Source organism: Rattus norvegicus, chromosome 14 (genome assembly GCF_021556685.1).
Source record: "Rattus norvegicus strain SHRSP/BbbUtx chromosome 14, alternate assembly SHRSP_T2T, whole genome shotgun sequence".
Lineage (NCBI taxonomy): Eukaryota > Metazoa > Chordata > Mammalia > Rodentia > Muridae > Rattus > Rattus norvegicus.
The window spans coordinates 56,794,655-56,805,691 of record NC_141547.1 but is presented as its reverse complement, the minus strand read 5'-3'; positions in this window follow the sequence as shown (position 1 = coordinate 56,805,691).

Sequence of the window (11,037 nt, the reverse complement as noted above, 5' to 3'; positions counted from 1 at the left end):
TTTGAAGTCTCCTGTGGTATGTTTTGCATCCCTTTAGATCCTTTGGCCACTTAACTCCAGATCTTTTCTCTGTTTACTGTCATGTTTCTTGTCTTAATTTCCAAAATGAAGTTTAGACTACATAACTTATTACTGTAGTTCTTTGAGGGCATCTTTTTGTTTCCATTACTATTGTTTATCAAAGCAACATTTTGATTAATCCAGTTATCTCTTGACATCATACTTTACACACCTACATTAATATCATCAGTAGGGTCTTGCAATGGTGCATATGGTTTTATATAATTTGAATGTCTCAAATAATACCTTATATTGTCAGACAATTCACTCTATTTTATTATAAATTAATCTGCTACTTCTCAAGAATAACTGTTATATGTTTTTCCATTGTTAAAGTAACAACACAATAGCCACAACAATAAAATAACTTATTTTATCATATTCTACCAATTTTACAATTGGTGAAATGTATAAAGTGATAACTTATCATTTGCCAATCTATATTAGTTACTTTTCTGTTACTAAGTAAAATATAAGTCACAAAGTTCAAGCCAAAACTCAGAAGATACCTAATTTTAGGGAGAGAGGAGTTAGGAAAATCAATGTAAGTTGTGTTGAAATTAGTTACAGGTTGATTCAAGTACCATCTCTTGAAGCACATGACTAGTCCTTCAGAGATGATAATACTATTAACATGCTGAAATAAAAGATATTTGTCTATCCAATAGTTGACTTTTTTGTGTTTCACCATTTTCTAGGTATGTCTTAACATGCTAGGCATTTTTTAGGGTGGGTCTCAGCAGTACAGTATTTGACTAGCATGCACAAAGCTGAGTTAAATCCCCAGCACTCCTTCAACAAATAAAAAAGTTAAACCAATCCAAACGACAAACAAACCCTCAAGAAACTTAAACCTCAAATCAAATCAAGTGTCTTATAATAGCAGAGATGCACTATGTGACAGGATTGGAAGCCCTAGTGGCTGTGCAGAAGGAACCATCTCCTGTTCCAGCTTCAGTTCTACCTTGTCCTAGAGAAATTACTTTAATCTCTGCCTCACCTCCACATTGCCTTTTGCCTCTATATTGTTTCCCATCTTTATAATCATATGAGAATGATTTCATTAGATTTTCTAGTTTCTAGTCTACTTATAACTTAATTAATTAATTAATCTTTACAACCTTATTTTCCAATTAGGTTTCATTCTGAGATCCTGGGTAGACATGATGTTGGAGAAGACTCAATTTCATGTGTTTCCAACAAAAGGATGACTGTCTTACTTCTTTTCTATGAATATCTCTGAGCTTAGAAACCAAAATTAGCTTTGCTGCTACAACTGCTACAAGATCTTTTTATAAAAGGTAACTAAATTTAGCAAGTCACAAGACTATATAATTAGAAACTAATGCAATGTTCTGTGTTTTAAAGCAGTAACCATGCATCATTATTCAAAGGTCTGTGGGTGATTTACCCAGTCCTGATCATCGCTGTGGTCATCCTATCCTCTTAAGTTAGGCAGTAGGATGGGAGCTGCTTCATCAGACAGTTTCAGCTTCATAACTTGCTTCCTAAGGTTGTATGGTATCAGCCTATGTAATTATCCTGGTGCTTGTAGGGTGTAAGAAAGAGGGCAGATGCAAGTAATATCTCCTAAGATGTAGTTCATTTTCTTTGCAGAGAATTGTATTGACAAAAAAGTCACAGTACCAGTACAAACACAGGGCAGGGAAATAAACTTGAAGTTTGATGAAGAGAACTGAGAAGATACATTGCCAGAACTTAGGGGAAGAAAGTATGGGCTGTGCTCTATCTATTACAGCCTCCAACCAAACCTGCTAAGCAGAAACAACAGAGGCTTCTGAAAATTCATCTTTCTCCTAATTTAGATGTTTGTAATTTATAAGCAAATGCATTATCCTCATAAGTTGTATCTTTTGTGGAATTTGAGGAGCAAGAGAGTATGAGAAGCATGTGCATCCACATGGATGCTAAACTCAAATCTTTAAAATGTGAGATTCAGAGATGGCTAACAAGTTCCTTCCAATTGTCAAAATCATGGCTTCATTCTATTGTGACATTGCTGTAACAATGACACATACTGTATATGACAATGTTGAAAGGAAACTGAGTCCTGATCTCAGACAAGTAGCTTAATCAGAAAATGTTTAATTCATTATTTCCACCTAACAACACCATACAAAATTAAATAGGAAATTATTCTTCCTTTTATTCTATTGAAATATCGTCTTCCTTTGGCATTGTTGCAAGAACTAAATAAGTTATGCATATAGTAACTAAAATACCGACTGCTGCATAGATAATATAGGTAATAATGATTGTTACAATAATTGTAGTATTTGTACTAATATTAATAATCCATTTTCAATATTAACCAGCCACTGGCTTTACTCTGTTGTTATTAAAGTTTGTTTTGAAAAGTGCAATTTATATGTTAGTAAACACTTTAAACATATTGAAAAGAATGACCTCCATCCAGTGGAATTTAATAGTGCTGTTTCCACAAATCACAACTACCTACCTACACACACACACACACACACACACACACACACACACACACACACACACCTTTAGTATGAGACACAGATGCCCATATCTGGTGTGAATATGTCTTTTCCAATTTCATATAACTTTCCTTGTACAACTTCACAGTTACAGCAGCAACTTCCTCACCTTGGCTGGGTGGCTGTATTTCTAGTTTTATATATATCTCTTTTCTCAGTTCTATTTTGAATTGTCTACTCAATTTTTTCTTTAATCCTACTCTTTTATACCCCCTCTATTTTACCAATCTTATATAAAGTAAGAAAATTCACCAAACGTCTCTTACAGCAATCCTTACTACTATCTATAGCTGAATGACCATAGATTTTAATAAGTTTCATATATTTTAATTCCTAGTTTCCCATTCGTATCCAGTTGAGTCTCACTTCAAAATAAGAAAATTAGTTACAAAAGCCTATATTACCAGGATTGGAGTGGTTAAGGTAAAAGGATTGTGGTTTCACCGTAATTTTGGCCAAATAATGAAACATATCAACTATAACAATAGGTTATAAAGTGAAATGCCCAGTTCTTGGAAGCATGGGATAATTCTTTGAGAATGGTTAAGCAACAGCTTCCCATAAACTCCCAAACATAACAAATTATTGTGAATGTTTTTGATTACCCTCAAAAATTTGATTGTACGGGTAAATTTTTAAAACCCTACACACTTGAGGCATTGAACATAGTTAAAGCATGCTGACACTGATATGGAAGCTACATCTCTACAGGCTAGTTTTCATCATACATTTATATAATATGCATGCTACTGGGGAAGGAAAGTAACAATAGGTCTTTTCTAGTTGACAACCCTACAAGCCATAAGACTGACTAGCCTGGCAAGTCATGCTTTACTGACATAAATCTTTTAGGAGTAATCAACCACTTTCTGATTGGATTGGATGTCTACTCCATGATGTGAAACTCATGTCTGATATTTTTAATGGGACCAAGAACTCAAAGTTAAGTGTGGGTGTGGTGGATGCAGCTCCTGCAGAGGTCTTCTTTCTTGTCTGTTCTTCTTGAGGTAGTAAAGGGGGAAGAACATCAGTGGGAGGGTAAGACTTTTGTATTCCAAGATATTTAGGGTTGCTCTATAATAATGAAAAGTTTACTTATCTAAGTTTCTATGCTACTGTAGCTGACCTGCCTTCTGTATTCCTCTGAGGGCAGAAACTGCAGTCTCTGGCATTTAACACCTCATCCTATAACAGCAGGAGATAAAGGATTAATTGCCAGCGTTTTTTCCCTTTAGTTCAGATGCCTCTTGCTCCTAGGACTAGGGAGAAGTTTGGAGCAATAAACTTGTATTGAACCAAGAGAAGAGAATAGCACTTGCAGAAAGAAAAAACTTTTACATAGGCAGATATGCATAACCTTACATAAGCTCATATAGAGATTCACAAATGTATGTTTATGAATTTCATTCATAGTAGTTGGATCCAACTTATATGCATCCTCCCAATTACATACTTTTACACAGATGTCCAACTTACATATGCATATGGAGCAAAAGACCAAGTATGGGTGCAGAAAGAACACACTTATTCTGAATGAAAAATGAGCTCCAAATTTTATTGCACAGAGAAAAAAGTTACTACCTTTTTAATGCTAAATGAATTAAACCCAATTTTTAGGAAAAAAAAAAAAGCTTTGTTCCTTTCAGTAAGACTAAGCCTGTCTTGTTATTAAGAAAGGACTTGTTCTCTTACAAAATGAGGAGAAGCCTGCCTGCTCCTTCTGCTTGCTACAGCTTGTTCTTTTTTCTTCTTTCTGTCTGTATTCTGCAGATTGCTCTCTTTGTTTTTTTTTTTTATGTTACCTGTAGTTTCTGAGTTATTCTACTCTAAGTTGTCCTTCAAATCTTGCTTTCTCCTCCTGCTCTAAAGCCAAAACAACACTTTTACTCTCAATGCCTTTTCTCCCAAAGTTGTGTCTATACTTATAAATTCTTGAGTTTAGTTCTGTCTAAAAGGTGTTGTCTTAGTCAGGGTTTCTATTTCTGTCCAAACATCATGACCAAAAAAGCAAGTTGGGGAGGAAAGGGTTTATTCAGCTTCCATGTTGCTGTTCCATCACCAAGGAAAGTCAGCACTAGAACTCATGCAGGTCAGGTAGCAGGAGCTGATGCAGAGGCCATGGAGAAACCCAAGACCACTAGCCCAGGGCAGCAACACCCACAATGGGCTGGGTTCTCCCACCTTGAACACTAGTTGAGAAAATGCCTTACAGCTTGGTCTCATGGAGGCATTTCCACAACTGAGGCTCCTTTTCTGTGATAACTCCAGCTTCTGTCAATTTGACACACAAAACTAGCCAGTACAGGTATGTTCTTTCTAAAAACTTTTCAGTTTAGTTCCCTCTCACAGCTCAGTTCTCCTCAGCTCAGTTCTGACTCTTCTCTTTGTCCTCAGCACTTAAACATCTTTCAGAATACATGATAACATGTTAAATAGTTCATCACCAGTTCACACAAAAAATCAAATCATACATTGAAATAGAAGTTTGCAACAGAGAATGTTTACATGCATACCATTAGAAGTAATTATCTGGCTAAACATCCATAACCTGTCACAGTTCCACAGGTTCACTGAAGATTTAAAACCATAACTAAGTGATTAGTGAAGTTTTGTATAGATAAACCAAGTCAATATTCTATTTTCTGTTCTAGAACCTATAATAAATCATTAGTTCCCTTTTTATGACCTTTGGTTAATTGATTTACAATCTCTTGGAATGTGCTCTTAGTAGGATAAAGTCTGATTACTAAGAGCAATTAACATGTGATACGCAGGAGACTGGCAGAGTTCTCATTTGCAGTTTTGACTATCAGAAAAGGACCTAATAGTAGTCTCACTAGAAAAGAGCTTAATAATCACTGATACAATTTTACGAATTCTTATAGGATCATCATTAACACTTAAGAAATTATCTATTAGTCTATATAGCATCACTGCAAGACAGTATATCTTTGTAGATCTGTAGAGATCTGCTCCAAGGGGGTGGGCTATTGCTTAGTGATTGCTATATATGTTTAATAATAACAGAAAACATATTAACAGGAATATTTTTTTAAAATGAATTCCCCTATGGCCTTTCCTCATAAGAGCGACTCTGTTGCAGATTATATAATAATCAGAAGCAGGCCATCTTAGGAAGATCACCTGCTAGTTATGGCTCCTGACAGTTCAGTAGGCAGTGGACCCTAGAGATGAGACTACTACTACCACTGCTACTATTACTACTACTGTGCTGCTAAATGGACACAGAACTTAACATTGTCATAAGACATGTCTCTACTCATAGATAAGTAAGCTTTTCAGCACTCATGTGAGAAGCTTCTTATAATATAATGCAATTAACAACAACCCACAGACTGTCAATATGCAGAAAACAAAAGACCATGGAGTGCTCATCCCGAAACAGGACATCTATATCATCTTCTGCATATCCTGCCTAATATCATTATGGATGTTAGGGAAGAAAGATTGCAAGAGTCAGAGGTAATGGATGTCTACAGAGAAATTGTTTTCTGGACATTCCAGGACAGCTACAAATATTAACTCATGATAGTTGAGAATATGTTCACAGGATATGAACATAATTAAGCCAGACACAATCCAAACATAGATAGGAGAGGGCAAGGAAGTGCTACTCACAGTTAAGAAATAATTAGTGATTGATTGTTGCTGTGACAGGGATATTTAATTTTATTCAGGAATGCCCTGACTTAGAGGCTATCCATGCCCCATATCTTGGCTCTATACCCATGAACATTTTGACAGCACTAAAGGACCTCAGGGAGTTTTAAAAACATGAGAAATAACATGGAATTTGTAGAGAATAGGAACTGGAAGGGATTAAATGTGGGATAGACTTGATTAGAACTTTCTACACATCACTCCTTTATTTTAATTTCATTTACTAGAGACATTGGTGATTAGTAAGAACCACCACCAGCACCACCACCACCAACAATAACAACAACAACAAACCAACTTTGTATTATCTGTCTTTAGAAATGCCTTCTTGTTATGTCCTCTTCAGTGATGAGAATGATCTGTTAATATCTGATGTGACTGATGGACATGAATGAGGTAGGCACTGACACAGCTTGAAATTGTTGTTGATCTTCTCTATTGACCTCCAGGAGTGCTTTTCTCTCTCACCTAAGACTATCTCTGTCCACTGGACATGTTACACAGGATATTTGCCTCATAGTTACTTAGGCACCATGGGGTGGGAAATGTAATTTATTATTGCCCTAATATATTCTCCAGTTCAAAGAATCCCCTAAACAAAATATAATTGAAAATGTGATATTATTTACTTACATAATCTTCAATCTAATATTTTTTAAGAGAATCATACCACAGATAATTAGAGGTTTCATGTAGTTAAGAGAATACAACTCACTACTATACTTAAATTGGTCTTCTGTATTTCTTCTTATAAGTGTTATATATTGTTAGGCTTCCTATGGTTATTAGAAATACTTCATGTGGTTGTAGGAATGCTGTGTGATTAGATTCACAATAGGATCTACTATCTCACTCTATAGCACCATAATCCACTACACTCAGTTATTTTTGAAGGCTTTTTCAGCTTGTTCTCTTTCCAGTGTTAACTGAAATTTTTGAAGTCTATCATTTGATTTATTTCTGTCTTTTCCAGTGAAATGTAAGCCTCCCAAAGTACCAACTTTGTACCTCTTTAAACTGCATGATTAGACATGCAAGAAACATCTACAAATATTCAGTGAGGAACTTATGATATCCCTTCTATAAAGAGGGTCAAAATTATCTCATGTGGCTCAATTGAGCATTTCATATTTAAAAAATTGGTCTCTGAAGGCTTGAACTTCATATTCTTGAAACACAGAATACATCGTGGTTGGGACCAGTAGATATATGGAATGAGCTCAGCTTCCAGGATTATGTGCCTTTAACTTCTCTGTCCATATGACTTTACTTGGTTCCTCTGTCCCTAGAGTTCAACAAACATAAAGATGAAAAGCCTTGCAATAAATATTGTGTTAGTGAATTCTCTGTGGAGCATATTTTAAATTCAGAGGTTTACTTTCTTTCTTTCTTTCTTTCTTTCTTTCTTTCTTTCTTTCTTTCTTTCTTTCTTTTCTTTTCTTTTCTTTTTTTCTTTGGTAGAAGCCTCTAAGGAGTTATTTTATGAATTTATCCTTTCTACCCACTCACGGCTTTCTTCTCAGTTTAGTCAATTCTAAAGGGCTACTTTTATGTTATATTCTTTGCATGCTCATTGATTGATCTATTGTTTTGCTCGGAACCCTCATAAAGTCAATCCATTTATAAAATCATTGAAATGTATTTACACACATTGGAAATAACACTCACATAAAAGGATTCTTTGCATTTCACTTAGCTCAAGGAGAGTGAGTACCCAGCCCATGTCTCCATCTTTAGATGGATGAGATGGAAAACAAGAACTAGCTCTATAATTACGCATTTACTGGACACCAGATCAGACTTCTTATGATTTCTACAGTTTTCATTGGATCTTATCACTCATATCAACACTTGAAGCTCTTTTATTCTTTTTTCTATTGACCGAAGGGATTGCCTACACAGAGCACACACTTTTCTCTCTCCCATTCCAAAGGAGGTTTTCTCATCTCATAAAGCTTCATGGTCAGGGCTGAGTGCAGTTAGATGAAGTGTTTGAGATTTTCACAAATCTGCATTTTGAAATGACCAATATATTTTGTTTGGCAAGTTTATACAATAGTATTACTTAATTTGGACGCAGAACCTCAAATAGTGTGAACCACTAAATTTATAATTCTTTCTCCCCTCCCTTCTTTTTCTCTCTTTCTCTTTATTCAGTTATTATTGTTTGACATCCCTTTTCTTTGTTAATAGATTCATGATTTTTCATTCCTGGTGGATATTACCTTTACCATAATATAAAGTTGTTTCTACATGATATAAAATGTGTGTCGTTAGATCAACATCCATTTTAGTCCTTTAAGCACACACTAAAATGCTTCTTCCTGGTGCTTTCTTATAGTGCCAAAATATTCCAAAGAGACAGATATAAGTTATTGCCCATTGTGGAAACTATACCAAGAACACTAAAAATATTACAGATTGACACATATGCCAAACTTGATCAAACACACTGCAACACTGACACTTGAAAATTGTCTATTAGTCCCAAATCCCGAGGGGGAGAGAGCTGAACACCCAGAAGTACTGACAATACTGAGACCACAGGACAGACTACCACTTCTGTACACCTTTGCCCACATCCCTTGCCCAAGAGGAAACTGCACAGTGCTTCTGAACACAGGAATATAGGAGTAGTCAGACAGTTCCGGTCCGTGCCCACAACTGAACTGAACCGGTCAAACAGCTCCCGCACTCAAATCCCCTGGGGGAGAGAGCTGGACCCTCAGAAGTACAGACACTCCTGAGAAATCAGAGGAGACTACCTTCTGCCCGTATTCCCAACCCAAGAGGAAGTCGCCTAATGCCATCTATGACCCCTGAGTACAGGGACCTAGGAGCAGTCAGGGGCAGGAACCTTCTGATTTCTGCCTGTGCTGAGAGATGAAAGAGAGTTAGCAGAAACACCTACACACCTGAGAGCAAAGCACTCTGTTCCCAGCAATTGCTGAAAGAAAACAGGAAAAACAGGTTTATAGGAGTTCTAACATAGAGACCTACAGGAGGGTCAAGCCACCATAATAAATAGCAAGACAAGCTAACACCAGAGACAACCTGATGGCAAGAGGCAAGCTTAGGAACAGAAACCAAGACTAGTCGGCATCATCAGAGCCAAGTTCTCCCACCAAAGCAATTACTGGATATCCAAACACACTGGAAAAGCAAGACTTAGATTTAAAATAACATTTTATGGTGATGATGGAGGATTTTAAGAAGGTCATAAATAACCCCCTTAAAGAAATACAGGACAACACAAGAAAACAAGTAGAAGCCCTTAAAGAGGAAACACAAAATCCTTTAAAGAATTACGGGAAAATACAAGCAAACAGATGAAGGAATTGGACAAAGCCATCCAGGATTTAAAAATGGAAATAGAAACAATAAAGAAAGCACAAAAGTAGACAACCATGGTGATAGAAAACCTAGGGAAGAGATCAGGAGTCACAGATGTAAGCATCGTCAACAGAATACAAGAGATAGTAGAAAGAATCTCAGGGGCAGAAGATACCAAAGAAAACATCAACACAACTATCAGAGATAAAGTAAAATGCAAAAAACTTCTAGCCCAAAACATAAGGAAATAAAAATGAGATCAAACCTAAGAATAATAGTTATAGAAGAGAGTGAAGACTCCCAACTTAAAGGCCCAGTAAATATATTCAAAAAAACTATAGAAGAAAACACCCCTAACACGAGGAAAGAGAGGTCCATAAACATATAAGAAGCCAACAGAACTCCAAATAGATTGGACCAGAAGAGAAATTCCTCCCATCACATAATAGGCAAAACACCAAATGCACAAAACAAAGAAAGAATATTAAAAGCAGTAAGGGGAAAAGGTCAAGTAACATATAAAGGCAGACCTATAAGAATTATACCAGACTTTTGACCAGAGACTATTAAAGTCTGAAGATTCTGGACAGACGTCATACAGACACTAAGAGAACACAAATACCAGCCCAGACTACTATATCCAGCAAAACTCTCAATTTACATAGATGGAGAAACCAAGATATTCCATGACAAAACCAAATTTACACAATATTTTTCTACACATCCAGACATACAAAGGACAATAGATGGAAAAATCCAACACAAGGAGGAAAACTACACCCTAGAAAAAGCAAGAAAGTAATTTCCTTGCAACAAAACCAAAAGAAGAGAGACAGACAAACATAATTCCACGTTTAACAATGAAAATACCAGGAAACAGCAATCACTATTTCTTAATATCTCTCAACGTCAATGGACTCAATTCCCCAATAAAAAGTCATAAACTAACAGACTGAATAGTAACAAGGCCCAGCATTTTGCTGCATACAGGAAACACACCTCAGAGACAAAGACAGACACTACTTAAGAGTAAAAGGCTGGAAAACAACTTTCCAAGGAAATGGTTCGAAGAAACAATCTGGAGTAGTCATTCTAATATCAAATAAAATCGATTTTCAACCAAAAGTCATCAAAAAAGATAAGGAAGGACACTTCATATTCATCGAAGGAAAAATCAACCAAGATAAACTCTTAATCCTAAATATCTATGTTCCAAATGCAAGGGCACCTACATTCATAAAAGAAACCTTCCTAAACCTCCAATCACACATTGCACCTTACACAATCATAGTAGGAGATTTCAACACCACACTCTCATCAATGGACATATCATGGAAACAGAAATTAAACAGAGACATAGAGAAACTAGCAGAAGTTATGAACCAAATGACGTAACAGATATTTATAGAACGTTCTATCCTAAAACAAAAGTATATAC